This window comes from Balaenoptera ricei, chromosome 4 (assembly GCF_028023285.1).
Source record: "Balaenoptera ricei isolate mBalRic1 chromosome 4, mBalRic1.hap2, whole genome shotgun sequence".
In the NCBI taxonomy this organism is placed as follows: domain Eukaryota; kingdom Metazoa; phylum Chordata; class Mammalia; order Artiodactyla; family Balaenopteridae; genus Balaenoptera; species Balaenoptera ricei.
Window position 1 is genome coordinate 107,356,573 of NC_082642.1, and position 19,254 is coordinate 107,375,826.

At 38.1% G+C, this 19,254-nt stretch overlaps 1 long non-coding RNA gene and 2 pseudogenes across 1 annotated transcript; all 3 read right to left on the bottom strand.

The window, feature by feature from the left end:
• Positions 1-336: 336 nt before the first annotated feature.
• On the bottom strand, positions 337-5,926 carry LOC132364866 (uncharacterized). Its single transcript, XR_009502946.1, has 2 exons — positions 5,480-5,926; positions 337-1,348 (listed from the first exon to the last, which is right to left on the bottom strand). It is a non-coding gene; the product is annotated as an uncharacterized LOC132364866 (long non-coding RNA).
• A 7,927-nt stretch (positions 5,927-13,853) lies between these two features.
• LOC132365092 (mitochondrial import inner membrane translocase subunit Tim17-A-like) lies at positions 13,854-14,463 on the bottom strand (annotated as a pseudogene).
• A 600-nt stretch (positions 14,464-15,063) lies between these two features.
• Positions 15,064-15,463, bottom strand: LOC132365456 (phosphatidylinositol N-acetylglucosaminyltransferase subunit P-like; annotated as a pseudogene).
• Between the last annotated feature and the right edge of the window lie 3,791 nt (positions 15,464-19,254).

Sequence of the window (19,254 nt, forward strand, 5' to 3'; positions counted from 1 at the left end):
CAAAAGTTTATTCCTACTGGTGGCAATTCCAGACCAAACAAGTGAGGATGATAATGACGTCACATGGATGTAGGCAGAGAGAAAATTATTTCTGGTAAAATGGAACTTCAAAAGCGGAACCCCCAAGTCAAAATGTGCAGTTTCCCCCCCTGCCTCCCCCATTCCAGCCAATATTAATGCCAACCCTTTAGGTTATTGAAATTATTCCAACATCTTTCCTTTCTGTGTTTCTACCAATTTTTCGTTCGTTGGTTGTAAGCTCTGTATCACTATGTGACAGTAGAAAACAATATCTTAGGAAAAATTAATGACACTGATTTATAAAGCTCATAGAAATATATGAAATGGTTAATTTTATTTCTCCAAACAATTCATGATTACTTCTGAGATTACATGAGTTTAGAAGATATCTAATATTGCTACCCAATGGTAAAATGTTTCAAGTAGAATAATTTAAAAATTTTCCAAGTTCTAGGGTCACTTCCTATTTCTTATAAGTGTCACTCAGGTTAAAACTGTTAACATACAGCTTCTAGGAAGTACATTTAACCTTCCTATTTAACCCTTCTGCCAACCTTGTTCTGGACAGTGAAATTTTGATGATAGAAAGAAGAGAGAATATGGATTTAGACAAGGCTAACAAGACATTCTCTAGGCTTCTGAGATGCCTCCTGTGCACTGTCTCCCATCTCTTCCACCTCCGATTCCAGCCGCAGCTTTGGTGAACAGCTCTGGGCAGGTTTCATCCCGCTCTGTGCTGACGGTGCCTCATCTCAGGCTTGCGTCAAGAATCTAGCTTCCTGTCCCAAAGCTTCTCTGTTGCAGCACATGTGATGCTGTAGCACCAGTGAGGGTCTCCTCATGGGGGAGTTAGTGCCCCATGCGAGCAGCCCTCAGCACACAGGTGATAGCTGCTGAGACATAAATCCTTCTTCTTTTCGTCCCTCAGGCAGACTGTTCTGAGCCAAAGTTTGTTAAGAATCCTGGGAAGGTTCTGCACTAAGTAGCCATGAACACTAGTGGACCACTCAATAACACTACCTTGTTTTGCTTGGACTTTCCCTTTTCTGCCTGTTCACTCCCCTCTGTCTCCTTCCTGTTCCCTGGGATCACATTCCCAAAATAGAATGTGTCTACCTTTGTCTCAGGCTCTACTTTCAAGAATAACCCAGATTAAGACCGTAGGTAAATAGGTTGTTGGTAGACTAAATAATACAGGAATATAATTTCCCTTGACTCTGCACATGCTATGAGGAAACACTTAAGGGAGCACAGTTCATGGTAAGTTCGATGATTTTCCATCCTTTTCCTTTTTGAAAGTTCATCATCGATCCTGATGCCTGAACGCCTGAAGAAAGAAGTTGGTACAAATTAGCTTACAATTGAATAGGCAAATTTCTTTGTGATGACAGCTCTAAGTGCTTTTTCTTTGCGAGGCAGCCCTCAGCTATTTGATTGGATATTTCAATCTAATAAGGAGAAACCCTCAGTCTACTTAATGAGGTAAAGCTTTTCGTTGCCTTGGAAACAACCATATCACATTTCTTATTCTCTTTGGTAAAAAGCTGGAGCTTTTACTGCTGTAATCCTTTTTGCTAAGCCGCTCAAACATACCTTAAACATTTAAAAATTACTGGAATACTGTCAGGACTTTCTTATTCATGAAAAACTGAACAAGTATCTTGAAAGATTTGGAGGTTATTAGGAATAAATTAAGGTTGCCCACATGCCAGCCCTGAGAAAAATGTTATCAGTTATAATTTTTTACTCATTTAAGGTACTGAAGACACTACAGAGAACAAAATTGGTAAATCCCCCTCCGTCTTCACCAGAACTTATATTCTACTGGTGGGGAAAGTGAGACAGTAAGGAAATTAAATAATTAAAATACATAGCATTTCAAATAAAGTCTTCATATAAAAATAAATTGGGGATGGGGGAATGAACTTGCAAGTTTTTTGTTTTGTTTTGTTTAATTTCTTACTGAGAAAATGACGTTTGAACAAAGACCTGAGGAGGAGAAAAGAGTCAGTCATATGGATGTCTGGGGGAGAACCATTCAGGAAGTGAGAAAAGCCATCCCCAAAGCCCTGAGATGGAAAGATGCCAGTGTGGTTTGCGAGATGTGAGCATTAGAGATGAGGTTAGAAAGGGCATGGGGCAAGGAGGAAAGGAGGCAGTGGGAGATCATGTGAGAGAGGGGTTCTCGATGGATGTAGGGCCATATTACACACTGAGGGGATATTTTGAAAAACTGGGGGGACATTTTGGTATTACTATGATTGGGGTGGTACTATGGGCTTTAGTGGGTAGGCAACATTTATGCTCAAAGTACAGTAGTGTTCGGGACAGTTCCACCCAACAGAGTATTCGTCCACATTTTGTGTGTCTTTAAAATGCCCTGCTGCTCATTCGTGTAGATGTAAAACTTTATTTATGCTAACTTCTAAATTCCATTCATGGTAAGCTTAGGTTATTGGGATCCACTCCCCACTGAAAACAAGTAAATGTCCTGGATAAAATATAGTTGATCAATTTTGGAAAGCTTTTGCTAATATTTTTTCAAATATTTTTCTGCCCCAGGCTCTCTCTCCTTGCTTTTCAGGAGTTCAATTTCATGTATGTTAGGCCATTTGACACTGTTCCATCAGTCACTGATGCTTTGTTTATTTAAAATATTTTTTTCTCAGTGCACTTATATTTGGATGATTTCTAGCAACCTGTCTTCAAGTTTAATGATGCTTTCATGATTGTGTCCAACCTACTGATAACCTATCAAATAATTTCAGATATTATATTTTTCAGTTGTAGGATTTCCATCTCATAAAAAATATTACCTGTATCTCTCTCGAAATTCTCTACTTCTTCACATATTACATCTTGTTTTAGTAAGATTCCTTAACATGTTTATCATGGCTAAAGACCTTGTCTATTAATTCCAGTATCTGTACTGATCTATGTTTCTATTATTTATGAGAAGGGTGACACTGCAGGGCAGTGGGAAAAGAATAGTCTTTCAAGAAGAGCACTTGGGTCAGCTGGATAGCTATGTGAAAAAAAAATTAACACTTAACTGCACACCATACTCCAAAATCAGTTCTACGTGGTTAGTAGATTTAAAGATTCAAAGAAAAACATTATGTTTTTATTTTTAATTTATTATTTTTTTAAATTTATGGCATGTGGGATCTTAGTTACCTGACCAGGAGTCAAACCCTTGCCCTCTGCAGTGGAAGCGTGGAGTCCTAACCACTGGACCACCAGGGAAGTCCCCCAAACGTTATGTTTTTAGATGGTAAAATAGGAGAAGGTCCTTGTAGGCAATGGTTTCTTAGGATAGCAAAGGTACTAACCATAAAAGAAGATTGAAAAGTTAGACTTCAATAAAAATTTAAAATTTACAGTCATTAAAATTTAACAATGAGATGGTTAAAATGCCAAGTCACAGATTAGGAAAAGTGTTTTTGTTTGTTTGCAGTACTCATAAATGAAAATGGACTCACTATAAATCCAACAGAAAAAGACAACCTCACCAAAAATGGAATAAAGACCCAAAAGGCATTTTACTAAAGGGGATATTCAAACGACTAATAATTACATGAAAGGGTGCTTTTTTTCATTAGTCATCAAGAAGTGTAAACTGAAACCACACAACCACCAATGTTGGTGAGGGTGTGGAGCAATGAAAAGTCTCACACGCTGCTGGTGGGAGTGTAAATTTGGACAATTGTTTGGCACTATCAACTATAGCTAACCATAAACATAACCTATGTCGGAGCTATTCTACTTTTAGGTATATATCCCCAGAGAAATATGTATCTATGTGATACATATATAGCTTTAGATACGCATAATATGCTGATAAGTATAGTAATGTTCACAGCAGTATTATTTGCAATAGCTCCAAACCTGGAAATAACATGAATATTCAGGATCAGTATAAGGGACCAGCCACAAAAGACATATGACTCCATTTTTATGAACTATCTAGAATAGGCAAATCTATAGAGACAAAAAATAGATTAGTGGTTGCTTAGGGCTGGAGAGGATGCAGGGTAGGGGAGTGACAGCTAAAGAATATGGAGTTGTTCTGAGGTGATGAAAATGTTCTAAAACAGACTGTGCCTGTCAATGGTTGCACTTACCTGTGAATATACTAAAGAAACATTAAACTCTACATTTTAAATGGATGAAAATTGTATGGTATAGGAATTATACCTTAATATAGCTGAAATTTAAAAAATAACAGTATAAATGATAAACTGCAGCATATTCACACAATTAAATGCCATACAGCATAAAATAAAATACAGACCTGTTACATGCAACAATGGATGAATCTCAAATGTAATATGGAGTGAAAGAAATAAAATACTACAGAATATTTACTGAATAATTCATTTCATGTGAAATTAAAGGAAAGACAAAACTAATCTTTTGATTATGGTTATATCTGGGGAGAAGTTGCCCTTGACTGAGCAGGGGCTGGAGGAGCTAGCTAGGCACGCTCTATTTCTTGATTTGGGTGGCAGCTGCAAGGTTATGTTTGTGTCAGTCAGTCTTTGAAAGTTTATTGAACTGTATATTTATACAGTTTCACCACATTTTTGGATTTTGTAATTCAACAAAAGTTTATTAAGAAAATTTTTTTAGAAATCCAGTTCAGTAAATTGTCCTATTAATATGCATTGAAAAGCTGGACTAGAATACATAAACATTTTGGTAGTTCATTTTTGTGGGTTGGGAGTATGCTGAATTTTAATTTTTGTCCATATGCTTTTCAGTATTTTCCAAATTACCAGAGTGGACATAGATATATTACATCTATCATTAGAAAAAATGCTATATAAATACAATTCTCTGAGATCTTCTTGTATTGTTTATACTAATTTAATCACAGTGTAAGGACTTTGGTTTTTGCTCCCAGATAGGAAGGGACTGTCATTTTAGAGTGAAGGAGGGTGTGGCTGCTTGTCTGGGGGTTTCTGGGGGTTTGGGGGTTTCTGGGGGTTTCCTGGCAGCCCTCCTGACTGCCAGGAACTCAACGGCCACTCAGTAGAGAAGAGCAGAGGTGCAGGTGTAGGGGCCCAAAAGATGGTAAACTAAGCCTCAGTAGGTGGCGCCCAGTAAGCCCGGTGGGTCGTGGTCCTCCTGGAACCTGAGTCTTTACTGCAAAACTGTGGTTGGACCAGAGACTGAAGCTCTAGCCTCCGTGCTGGGTAAACTGAAAGACTGTAATCTAATCAGAGTAATCCCCATGGTTTTGTAAAGCCCGAAGCTAAGAGCGGGTTTTTTTTTCCTTACATTTTTATGAGGTTGTTTAAAAAAAAAAAAAAAAAAAAGACAAGCGACAGAGACGACTGTTCCTGCCCTGCAAATCCTAAAATATTTGCTATCTGGGTTTTTACAGAAAAAGTCTGTCAACTCCTTGATTAAGAAACTCTAGGCTGAAATTTTTTAAGGTATTTAAAAATGTTACCTGGGTAAGCTTTTGTTGGCGAGAAGCCCGGTGTGGAATGAGCCTGCCCGGGCATTTTCAGTCAGTGGTCACGAGCTGTAGTACTGCCCAGGCTCGTCAGAAAGGAAGTCAGAATCCACTAAGGAGAGCGTGATCACCTCTGGAGAATCCAGCCTGCACGGGAATGGCCAGGCACCAGGGGCCGCACGCAACGGGCTCTTCCTGGCAGAGGGCTCCAAAGGATAAGCGATGCTCCCTGTAGCCCGCAGCGGATCGCAGAGGAGGGGGGCGGGGTTCAACTGGGAAAGCAGCGTTGTCACTCCTGGAGAAGACAGCGGAGCCCCCTCGGGAGCTTTCTCTTCTGTCCTCTGCTCCAGGCAGCCGAGGTGACTGCGAGGTCTGCCCCACCTCTGTTAACTTTTGGAGAAGCGCCGCGTGGGCGCGGCTGCCACCCAGCGCCTGCGCAGTGGTCGCTCGCAGGGTCCTCCCACCGCGCAGGCTCGGCGGGTCCGTCCGCCCTAGGAGGAGTACGACCCTGCTTCGGTACCAGAGGGAGGAGGAAAGCAGGGCGGAAGGACATGTACAGTGTGTTTTGCTGAACAATTTGAGAGTGAGTTGTGGACGTCATAACCCTTCACCCTTAAATGTTACCAATATTTGACCTGCGCGGAAGACCATTTCATTTAATTCAGCCTAATATCGCAGTACTATCCCCTGAGAATAAGGGAGTCTCCTACATCAAGGTTTATCAACTGTGGCGCTGTTGATTCTGGCGTGAAGTCTCTTTGTAGTGAGGGGAGTGGGGCTGTCGTGGGCGTTGTACAGTGTTCAGTAGCACTCCTGGCCTTCACACGCTGCTGGATGCCAGTAGCACCCGGCCTTCCCCTCCCCAACTTGTGACAACCCAAAATGTTTTCAGACATTATCACGTGGGTGTGGGGAGGGCGGGGCAGGGCAAAATCGCCCCAACTGCGGCTACTGGCCTATAGGATCACAGTACTGTGTCTTTAGGAAATGTTTCCCTAGGCTTTTCAGACCCGGGGAGGCGGAATGCACTAAACGTTGTTACATTACTCTTAGTTAATATACAGTCCATGTTAGAATTTCCTCCATTGTCCCCCCACGCCACCCCAAATCCTTGCTTACCCTGTTGTTGTCTGTAGAATAAAAATCCAGGATATAACAAGGATCACGTATTGATTTTAGTCATCAAGTCTCTTGAGCTTCCTTCAGTTTAGACTACTTCCTCAGCCTTTTTTGCTGATTTTTTTTTTTTTTTTCTGGCATTGACTTTTTTGGGAAAGTTCAGACCAGTGGTTTTCCAGAATATCCTTCAATTTGGATACTCAAATTGGTCCTCATTGAAAGATTGACGTTGAATTTTTTGGCTTTTCTGGCTGGAATTCCACTTAGGTGATGTTATATCCGATGTTTTCTATTTCACAGACCTATTTAGCTGTTCTAACAACATTTAATTTTCAAAAGCTCATTTATCTAGCAGTGATTTGAGATACCACTTTTATCACATACATAAATTTCCACATGGTACGTGGCTCTACATCTATATTTACTATTTTTTTCTATTGATCTGATTGTCTACTCAAGTGCTAATATTATACTGTTTTAATTATAGAAACTGTATAATATGTTCCAATATCTGGTAGAGCTAGGCCTGCCTTATTGCTGTTTTCTTATTTTGATTTCCTGTTTTGGGGGGAAATAATCTTGCTTATTTATCTTTTCCATGTAAACTACAGAAACTAGCTGCGTAAAAAATACTTTGAAAATTGGCATTAATTTATGATTTTGCATTATTCAATTGAGGAGCAAAGTTTATTTTTCCTTTTAGTCAAGTCACAGTTTTCTATCTTTCAGGAAAGCTTTAAAGTTTTTCTCATATAGGTTTTGCACAGTTCCTATAACATTTACTCCTAGGATATTTTTTCATTTTTGTTGGTAATGTAAATGGGGTCATCTCTTCTATTTTCCCCTATAATTGCTTATTGCTTAAATATATGAAGACATCGATTTCTACATGCAATTTTGTATCTCGCTCTCATATTGAATTTCCTATTGCTTCTAGTTTTGCATTGATTCTATTGGCATCTCTATTTACGCTTTTATATAATTGCAGTGATTATTCATTTTAAAGCTCAAATTGCCCATCTTTGGCTTCTATGTTCATTTGATAACTGCAAATGTCTTGATAGCTTCCTTGCTTTTGGATACTTTAAGAGTCCCAGTCTCGTATTGCAACAGTCTCATTTACTGCTCCAGACCTAGAATCAGCCATTTCTCAAAGGAGACTTCATTGCTTTCAGTGAAAATGGTATTTGGTGACCACAATCTGTGCACGTAGGATGTTCATGGCTAAAAGGCTTGTTGTTACTTCTCCTACTTTTAAATACAAGATCTAGGAAATATGTGGTTTTTCAAAGAAAAATAAATCATAAACTTGTGCTGATACTCCAATTCTAATGAAAGGTTATAGAATTTTTTACTTATTTAATTTTATATTGAATCTCTTTTCTGCTGAAAAGCATGGTTCCTAATAATGTTAACGTAATTGCTTATTTACTTTTTCCCATAATATATGTTAGTTTCAAAATAACAGAACCAATGCTAAATGCAGTTTGATACAGCTAGGTTTATTTGTTTCAGGTTGTTTTCAAATCTAGGTTGCTTAATTAAAAAGAAAATTAAGTCCAAAGTGGGGAGAAAAAAAAAGCAAGTCTTAAATATTTCTAACTTTTTGAGTATAATGTCTAACTCATTTTCTCTCATTTTTATTGATACAAATATTTAAATCTATGAATCTTTTTCTAAACACTCTTTAGCAGTATCCTGTAAACTCTGATATCATGTTTTCATTATTTTTTTCTAGAAAATTTCATGATCAGTTGTTATTTTTTCCTTGAGTCAAGCTAAGTTTAATAGAAAAATTTTAAATTTCACAGTGGGAAGATTTTCTTATGTTTTGATTGTTATGGATTCATACTTTTATCATCTTGTTGATGGAGAATATTATTTGTACTTTTCTTTATGTAATTTATTGAAGTATAGATGTTTCTGTAATTATGGAGTCAATTATTATAAATGTTTTTTGGTACCATTTTTGATCTTGGACCAAGGGAAGTATACTAAAGTCTGCTATTATTTATGTATTTCTAGTCTCTTTGAGTCTCTTGTAGTTTCTGCTAAATGAAAGAAGCTACTGTGTTATTTGCTGCATATCTTTCATAAATATTTTATTTTCACTGTGAATTGTAGCATTTAGCATTTGTAAAGTGCTCTTTGACTTGGTAATAGGTTTGGGTCTAAATTCTACTTAGTTGGATTTCAAAATCTCAATTCTTTCTTTGTGTTTGTGTTTTCTTGGTATACCTTTGTGCATCCTTTCATTGTTAGCATTTCTGAATTGTTGTAGGTGTGTCTTTGTCTTTTATGTGCAGCAAAGAGTTGGGTTTTGCTTTGGAATCAACCGTTTTGTCCTTTTAATAGGGGGTTAAGCCCTCTGTTGGTAGATATGTTTGATTTCAGTAGCTCATCTTTATTATACGTAAAATGTAGCATATAATATTTGATGATGATAAGTGCTATTGAGGAAGATAAAGGAGGGGGAGGAGAGTAGGAAATGCTAGGGGGGAGTTTTCTATTTTAAGTAGGTGGTCAGGGAGAGCCTCAGGGAGAAAGTGACTTTCACACAAACTCTTGAAGTAGGTGAAGGAATGAGTCGTTTGGATAAGTGGGCTAAGACTTACGCTGACTGAGAGAACAGCAAGGCCCGGAGGCACAACAAGATTACTTGGTGTGTTTTCAGAGAACAGCAAGGAGGCTGGCGTGACTGGAGCGCTGTGTGCAGGAGCATAGTAGGAGACAGGCCAGAGGGGATAAAGTCGAGGGTATCAGATAGGGCCCTCAGTCTCAGGGAGGGAAAGGACTATCCCTTGACGAGGAATTTTAGTGCCAGATGTTGAAATAATATTACTTCTGCCATCCCACAGTCATAAATTAATAACTCTGTGGGAATGCATTAGTAACTCTGGGAATTCCAGCCTAGGTAGGAGAAAGAAGCCAGTCTTATGGGTTTTATATTTTGGGGTGCAACTCAAATTATGCATGAAATAGTTTAATCTCTGCTGAAACACCTTCCAATGCAGTGGAAATGATCCTTGAATGTATTCCTCAAATCTCTGATGTTCCAGTTTCTACTTTATATTCTACCCCCAAACTCATCAGATACAGCTTCAGAACTTCAGCTTTTTGCTGTTTAGATGAAGGCGTGAACTTACAGGGGAATAACTTTATTGAAACATAGCAATGAAATGTATCTTGACTAATAAATGTTTAAAAAGCAGAAAAACATTAAAATTCTATACAGAGATGCTTGACCAAAGGCCAGCACACAGCACAGTTTTTTGAATTCTTTTAAAAAGTATTCAGCTTAAAACAGTTTGTTCTTTTTATGAAGAAATATGTTGTTTTAACAGAAAACTGTATGACAGAGAAGGGAGAATGAAATGGATGTATCTATGAGGGAAGGGTTAAGGGTGAATTAAGTCTAATCCAGGAAAACAATGTTTAAGATTCCAGTGGATGGGAACAGAGAAGGGACAAACTTTCAATACATGCAGGATTACTTCTTCCTTGTCTTTTTGTGTTTCATTTTGCTGCACTTTAATTTTCTCTTTCCTCTTTCTTTTTTTCTCCTTCACCTATTTTTTTTTTTTTTCTTAAGCTAAACTGTCAGTGAAATGCTGTCTAAATAAGTCACAACTCATAGAAAACTGAACAGTGCATTGTAAAATAGGACACAAAACAAAAGACTTCATCTGAGAGCTGAGATCATCGCGTTGGGGTACACAGACCCAGTGCAGCAATTCAACAGTGTTTCTTAGAGCCTGAGACAGTTTCCACAATTCTTGGTATGCTATTGCCCCCTGCTGTTCATGTGGAAGCACTGACAACAGAAATAGGTTTTCAAAACGTTCCATGTTTTAGTCTAATGTTAGCGTGCTATCAGAGAAAGTTAGACGAAGCAGTTCAAATATTTAAAACAATAATTCAAGGAATTGTTTTCTAAAAAGCTGAATATCAGAGAAATCCCAAAACATCTTCCCTACTCCCCAGTATATCAAAAAGAAATGTATGATTCTGTTATTTGGCTAATGAATCTAGTTTCCTTTTTAAGTTTCTGAAGGGAGCAAAGCACAAGGCAATTGAGGTAGCTCAGAGAAAAAGTGGTGAAGTAAGCAGGGAGAATGGAGGGCAAAATGTGCAAAAGGAGGGGGTAATGAATAATTTACATACAATGAGGGCAAAGCAGTTCAGTCCTGAACAGATCATCCGCATTCCTCCGAGGGTGTTGGATAGCAACTGTTCTGTCTCCACTGAAGAGCGTGGATGGGTCATTTGCGAGCCTTCAGGTCTTCTGCCTCCTTGTTCTTGGGTTTGGTCACGAAAACTTCTCAGAACCATTATGATGTGAATTGGGGCCCCTGAAGCAGAGCAGAAGCACATAATCCTTGGAGCTAATTTCCTGATTTACTCTGCAATTTCTAAAGAGGTCTGGGCTGTCTACTGGATGGAAGTCAGCCCATGTGCAAATATGTGTGTTTGAGCATAGGAGTTTCATGTTATTTTTTCCAGGTTTCATAACTCCAGCAACCATGGGCTGCTAGTTCCTGCATGCCAGTTCTTCCAGTGGGATTAGGTAATTAGGTACCAGGATCCCCTCTCACTCAGTAAAAGCAAATTAAAAACTAAGGGCCTTGTTTCAGCATTTTGTTTTTGCTCAGACTCTTTCTCCATGAGGAACATGACTAGAGAAGAATCTTTTAATATTTAGAAAATCACATGCATATTTATATACAAAATTACATCCTGTTGTGATAAACCTAGAAATCCAGCCTGAACTACTGTTGAAAGATTTAGTTTTGGCTGTAAATACCACTAAGAATGTAGTTTCTAACTTCTGAAGCCCGCACCTCAAAGGCACAAATGGTGAATTTTGAGATAAAAATTTGAGAAAACATTTACATCATTTATTTCAGATAACAATAAGCTGATTCCTTAATACTTGAGGTAGTTCCATTCACAGTGTTGGTTTTAGTGCTTATAGAATTTTGTTTCTCCTGTGTGATATTTTACTGTTTACTTACTCACTTAAATGTATATTTTCCACTATGGCAGATGTTAAAGATATGGTGAAAAATATGATAGACTCTGCCTTTAAGCTTTTTATAGTAATTTAGCAAAATGTAGAACAACAGTATGATAATCACATAAGAAGGAGCCAAGAGTAGAAAAATAATTTCCCAATCCTTTTCACTTTATCATTTTATTCCCTTTCATTCCATTTCTTCTCTTTACTATTTTATTTTATTTGTATTCATTTTGCTTAAATTACAAATCAGGAAAGCTGACTATCCTTTTTATTTATCTTTGCACAATCCCTAGTACTCCAGCACTTTATACAAAGTTTGCATATATTTGTAATAAATATCTGCTGAATGAAATATGAGCACTCACTGGTTGCCTTAGTACTATACTGTGCCTATGTAAACTAGATGCACATTTGATTTCAACAGAGGAAAACAGTGAAGTTAGGGGGAATTTATATAGACCTAGATGGAAGTATTAGAAATATTTTTTTGTATTCAAACTCTAAGGGGTAATGAGAAACTTTTTAAATGAGAAAAACTAGAACACAAAACTTCCACCATGTAACTACTTGAATCTTTTTTTTTTTTAAACATCTTTATTGGAGTATAATTGCTTTACAATGGTGTGTTAGTTTCTGCTTTATAACAAAGTGAATCAGCTATACGTATACATATATCCCCATATCCCCTCCCTCTTGAGCCTCCCTCCCACCCTCCCTATCCCACCCTTCTAGGTGGTCACAAAGCACCGAGCTGATCTCCCTGTGCTATGTGGCTGCTTCCCACTAGCTATCTGTTTTACATTTGGTAGTGTATATATGTCCATGCCACTCTCTCACTTTGTCCCAGCTTACCCTTCCCCCTCCCCGTGTCCTCAAGTCCATTCTCTATGTCTGCGTCTTTATTCCTGTCCTGCCCCTAGGTTCTTCAGAACTATTTTTTTTTTTAATTCCATATATATGTGTTAGCATACGGTATTTGTTTTTCTCTTTCTGACTTATTTCACTCTGTATGACAGACTCTAGGTCACTACAAATAACTCAAATTTCATTTCTTCTTATGGCTGAGTAATATTCCATTGTATAGATGTGCCACATCTTCTTTATCCATTCATCTGTCGATGGACACTTAGGTTGCTTCCATGTCCTGGCTATTGTAAATAGAGCTTCAATGAACACTGTGGTACATGACTCTTTTTGAATTATGGTTTTCTCAGGTTATATGCCAGTAGTGGGATTGCTGGGTCGTATGGTAGTTCTATTTTTAGTTTTTTAAGGAACCTCCATACTGTTCTCCATAGTGGCTGTATCAATTTACGTTCCCACCAACAGTGCAAGAGGATTCCTTTTCTCCACGCCCTCTCCGGCATTTATTGTTTGTAGATATTTTGATGATGGCCATTCTGACTGGTGTGAGGTGATACCTCACTGTAGTTTTAATTTGCATCTCTCTAATGATCAGTGATGTTGAGCATCCTTTCATGTGTTTGTTGGCAATCTGTATATCTTCTTTCGATAAATGTCTCTTTAGGTCTTCTGCCCATTTTTGGATTGGGTTGTTTGTTTTTTCGATATTGAGCTGCATGAGCTGCTTGTAGATTTTGGAGATTAATCCTTTGTCAGTTACTTTGTTTGCAAATATTTTCTCCCATTCTGAGGGTTGTCTTTTCATCTTGTTTTCGTCTTTTCCTTTGCTGAGCAAAAGCTTTTAAGTTTCATTAGGTCCCATTTGTTTATTTTTGTTTTTATTTCCATTTCTCTAGGAGGTGGGTCAAAAAGGATCTTGCTGTGATTTATGTCATAGAGTGTTCTGCCTATGTTTTCTTATAAGAGTTTTATAGTGTCTCGCCTTACATTTAGGTCTTTAATCCATTTTGAGTTTATTTTTGTGTATGGTGTTAGGGAGTGTTCTAATTTCATTCTTTTACATGTAGCCGTCCAGTTTTCCCAGCACCACTTACTGAAGAGGCTGTCTTTTCTCCATTGTATATTCTCGCTTCCTTTATCAAAAATAAGGTGACCATATGTGCGTGGGTTTGTCTCTGGGCTTTCTATTCTGTTCCATTGATATCCCACGTTCCCTTAAATAGAAAAAGGTGCTAAATGTCTCTTCATAGCCTATTTGGCCATAGTTGTCCCACCTACAGTTTTAAAAACAGACTGAACTTGATCTTCTGAAATCCTTCCTTGAACCACAGCTCATTCTGTTAAGGAGGTCCTGGGAGAGAGGTCCTATTGGTATCGTTGATAGTTCCTGAAAGGTGAGGATGGTAACTGGGATGAAGGCAGCTGGGGGGGTCGGAGGACTGTTGGGAAACTGGGCAGAGGCAAATCTGGTCAACAAGATACCAGCTCCTTCAATGAGAGCTAGCAGAATGCCACCCATCGCGGCTGACCCAACCATGGCCACTGGTCCATTTCTTGCTGCCAGGATGGCTCCTGTTAAGGCACCACTCGTGATGCAGTTCCAGGGGTCTTCTTTCCCTCTGACTTGAACCATACTGCAGTCAATCATGGAAAACAGACCTCCCCAAACTGCAAAGCTACCTCCCAACTGCAGAGCCCTGGTTCTAATAGCTGTCAGATTCCCTCGTAGTCTGTGGTTTACTCCCACCCGAGAATTGCGAAAACCTTTGCTTGAAAGATCCCACCACCTATGGCTCCCATCGTAAAGACCCCACCACAGTGGTCCACATTGCACCAGGGGCAAGGCTCGTGCCGTGTACTCCTCCATCTTGACTCTGCTGCTCCTGAATCTCTTTTTAATGATTATCGTAAGTTGCCAGTACATATGAATTTTCAACATTTCTGCCTGTGCAATTCTTATCAGATCTGAGTACATGCAACCTATTGAAGATTTGGTAGAAACCTGAAGATAGGTAGTGAGCAATGATGATGCCTGTTTTTCAAAAGGAAGCTGAAACTTATTTTCTTTTTGAATCAAGAATTAACTTATCAGTGTTTCATTGTACAAAATTCATAGTATATTGGAACATGCTTTTTGCTGCCTTAATGGTGTAACCCAAATTGTCTGCTCCTGTTTAATTGTTCTACTTAAATTGTATTGAATGCCAATATCTAAGAAAACTGTCAGCATAAATGGTTCCAGAATTTCATTGGGTTACTGAGAAGTGGATCTTCTCTGCAAGTATACTATGTTATACTATAGAGTATACTATATATGTAGTTTTCATGTATAGTATCTATATGTAGTTGTACTATGAAGTTATCTATATCTATATAGTAATGCAGTATTCTATCTATTAATGTCTAGTATTTGAGAACATTTACAATATTAATGGAACTTAATCTAAGAGACGTTCAACTTACTTTTTTTTCTTTTTACATTTCAATACTGGATATTAATAAGAAAGATAGAATAATTATGATCAATATTATTATGTCAAAAATAATAAATGCTTGATGTTAGTCTACATACAATTCAATTTTTGGTGTGAAGTTCCTTGGTTGTAAGAAGGAATATTTAGTTTACTTCACTAATAGAAATATCTTCTAATGCCAGATGGCCTCTTGGTATTTCTTCTGCTGTTGATTTTTAGCATCGTTATCTGTGATTACATGAATGGAGTTGAGTGGGGAGGTACTCATCATGTTTATTCCAAATAAGACTATGTAACGGATTGCTATAGTAATAATGAGGTAGATAGGCGATGCAACTGCCTGATATTTTTGAGGCCAATAGGTTAAGCCTAAGGCATTCAACCAAGATTCAGGAATAAAAGGCCACATGAGATATAGTGTGCACCAAAATTGGGAGCTTAACGGCAAAGAAAGCCATAGATCGCTCTTTCTGGAAATGGCAAGGGTGACTCTTCCACCATTTTTTCTGTGGCTGTAGACAATCTGGGGCCCGTCTTGCTGACAGCTCGGCCTCCTGAGTGCCGAGTGCCCTGCACGAGGAGAAATTGAGGGAAAGGCCAGGTAGCTAGGGCACCACCCACCGGGGTGCAGGTGCACTGCCTCCGTACCGGGCCGGAGGGTGCAAGCTGTAGAGTAGGTTTATGTTCTTCTTTCCTTCCCGTCTCACGTCCCATGGACTCCACCTAGAAAGTTTGGAACTGTTTCCTGGTAAGTGGTCGTGTGGAAATTAGTATGTAAGAAGCTCACAGGGTTCGACAAATAGTTGACAGGAACTGTATTTTAAATAGCGTAAAGGCCTCTTTTAATTTTAGTATTTTGTGACTCTTCTTCACATCAGGCATTGCCTAAAAGCATGTTTTAAAAAAAGTGCCAGCTTCTGAGTTTCATATGTGCGGTGGCTTCGTGTGTAGTCAATCGTCACAAGGCATTTTATAAGTGCTTCATTGCATATGGTGCTGGGCTAGGTGCTGATGAGGGAGAACAGCACAGACTGTGTTCCATCCTCGAGTTATTTATAATAGAATGTGAGAGGAATAAAAAGAAGTCCGAAAGCACAGAATTAGAAGAAAAAGTAAGGTAGATAGCATTTTGCTTCTATTTCAGTGAAGTGTCTTTGGGGAGGCTTGGTTAGTATAGGGTGGAGTGGTTAAAACTGTTGAAGGTACAAACCTTCTCAAATTATCCACCTAAAAAGTTGGAATTCATGAATATAGATCCCCTCTGTACAGGAGGCAATCTGCCTGTCTCTGTCCCCGTCTCTGTTTTGCTTTGAAACCCAGATCTCTGTCTGGATGGCTGAAAACAATGGAAATTATTAGAGCTCCTCATAATTGATCACTCTTGCCAAAGCCATATTGATAGATATGGTTGGGATTTAGGAAAAAAACAATAGCCCACATGACTTGGAAAATAAAAATAAATGTGCTGCTGAGATGCTGAAAATATATCATTAAATAGCCTAAGAGATATAGGAAATACTTCATGTATGTTTTAGGCTGGTCAGTATGAGGTTTGTATTTTAAATGGTCTCTTCTCTCAATTCACATTGCCTTAAGCTTCTGGCTTTTGAAAAATATTTTGTATTCATGAACACTTCTTTTATAATTGATGGGGATGTTTGCTTATGGCCCAACTCTAATTTGTAAGCTGGAAAGTTCATTTATTTATTCATTCCACATCTATTATGTATTTACTGTGTGCCAGATATGATGATAGTGATTGGTCTTTACGTTAATTTTAAAGCCTACTTAAAATTTTGTGAGCTCTATTTACCTGAATTCCAAGAAATCATGTTCAGAGAACAAATCAAGGCAAGAGCAAGTGGGTCTGTTACATTTTGTCTAGATCTCTATTGTAGCAGTTATCACACTTTCCTTTTTTACATTAATTTTGCCTGCTGGAATGAGAGCAGAGCATGGTCTGGATTTGATCATCACTGTGTTCTCAGCATCTGACACAAAACTTGAAACATAATAGAGACCCAACAAGGGAGGTTTGGATGAATCTAAAGCACCACATACACAAACATAACACTGTTCTTTCTGAAGACATTTTTATTTTCACTGGGTGTCAAGGCCGTTTCACACTCTGGAATATCTTCCTCTAGGAAGAGGCAAAATCTTTTCGTAAAAACCCTTGTTATCTAAATATCTTTCTTCCAGAGTTAGACTGAATATTGATCTGAAGCACTTTGACCTGACTTTGAATTTGATCTGAAGCACTAAGATTCCCTCTTAGTGGAATCTGATTAAAATCTTTTTTGTTATAATTAAGGTCTTCAGGTTCCAAGTGAGTATTTGCTTGACATTTATGAGAACAATTACTTTATATTAATGTTAATAATATTTTTCAATTTGCCTGGTAGGTAAAAATCAGGCTTTAGAGAAGCAGTTCTTATTTGGGAAATGCTGATGATGGGCTTTCTGAGGAACCCTTCTCATTCATCTAGCATTTGTTGCTTTCTATGTTTTCAGTGGGTTTATGTCCACCTAAATACATTTCGTAAGTGCTTTGAGTATGAGACAGTGCAGAAAGGAGACAGCAATCATATGCAGCCAGAGGATTATGTAATTCACATGAAATTCTTGATGATTCCCATTTAGGGTGGGAGTTAATGGTAGTACTTCGGAGTAAAATCCCTGATGTTACATTTATTAGATTTCATATGGGACTGATGGGATTGTCACTTACCATTGAGTAAATTGTGCACTGTACAAAGAAACTGATCTAAGGTACACACTGTTTATATCATAGACTTATCAATTTGAATATTTATTGAGACAATTTTATGGCAGAGGGCAGTAAAGTTTCTTGTTCAAATAAAATTAGTATATTATGATACATTTTCTGACAAATGGAAGTAAAATGTCTTGAGGAAGAGGTACCTTGTTTTTTTTTGTTTGCACAAATGCTCTGTATGGGCTAGTGGTGGCCTGAACTTGGACAAGTTACATAACTCCTTTGGCCTTCAAGTGAAGATATTAATCCCTACCTCACTAAATTGGTTGACAGTGTTAGACATGTCTGGCATATGGTCAGCATTCAAGAAATGCTTTTGAATGAATATGAAAGCACTGAGCTTAATGTATGTGGTAAAGGTTTGATAAGTTGCAGCTCACTTTTGCCTTGAATAAGGGGAATTTTATAGGGATTAAGTATATGTGTAAATATATGTATTTGAACCTTTGAACTAAAGTGTTTCACATTTTACACTTATTACTATGTGGTATTGCCTTGGATATCCCTACTGAGATGTTTGGGGTCCTTCTTTATTTTCCTGAGGGGTATGCATCCAGCATAAAGAAAATTATGATAATGTGACCCATTGAAAGGAAAATAGTGTCTCGTAGTTGAGTTTCTTTTGGAATCCCAAAATACTGGAATCCTAGGTTTAGAAGGGTCTGTTTGAATTTCCCTTGATTTATCAAATACGTATTAGTCAGTTATTACATGGGAGTATCTATGCTATGCACTAGGGCTGTAAAGATAACTAAGATACTATTGTCAAGTAGTTGCAAGTCTTCGCATGAACATTTCCAGGGACAATTCACAATTACTAACTTGATTTTTAGGAATCTCTCTTATGACAATTCAGAATTTGTCTTCCTGTAACTTTCATTTATTGGTGTTAGCTTTACTCTTTGGGGCACAAAAAATAAGTCTGATTCTGTGATAGAAAGGTCCTTCTTACTTATTAAGGTAATTAAGGTTTTTCAGAGACTTCTGTTCTTCAAGTTAAATATCACTGTATAATTCTGCTGTTTCTCAAGCCTCTTCTCCCTCTTGCTCCCATTAGTGCCTTCCAGGTCATCTACTTACCTTTAAAGATGTGGTAGCCACTGGGTATTCAGGGCTCCAGATGTATACGGACCACTGCAGGATACAGTAGTATGATCACTTCCTGCATTCCAGATTCTGTCCCTCAAATCTCTCTGCGTGATCATTGTGTACTGTATTAAAAAGTGTTGTATTTATTTTGCACAAGTTACCATGTAAAGTATTTTTGGGAAAAGGATAAGTGACCTCCTTAATTTCTTGAGGAGCTCTTCATATGCTGTATCCGACATTCCAAATGGGACCTATAATGAGGCTACCTTGCTAGGGTTCTGGGTTATTGAATTACAATTTGGAAGTCATTTTTGGTCCAGTTGGTTAAAGCCACTGTAATTCATACATTTTCTGACAGCTAAGAGGTGACTGACTAGCAGAGGAAGGGCTTCTATAGTTTTGCACAATCCATTTCTATAAATTA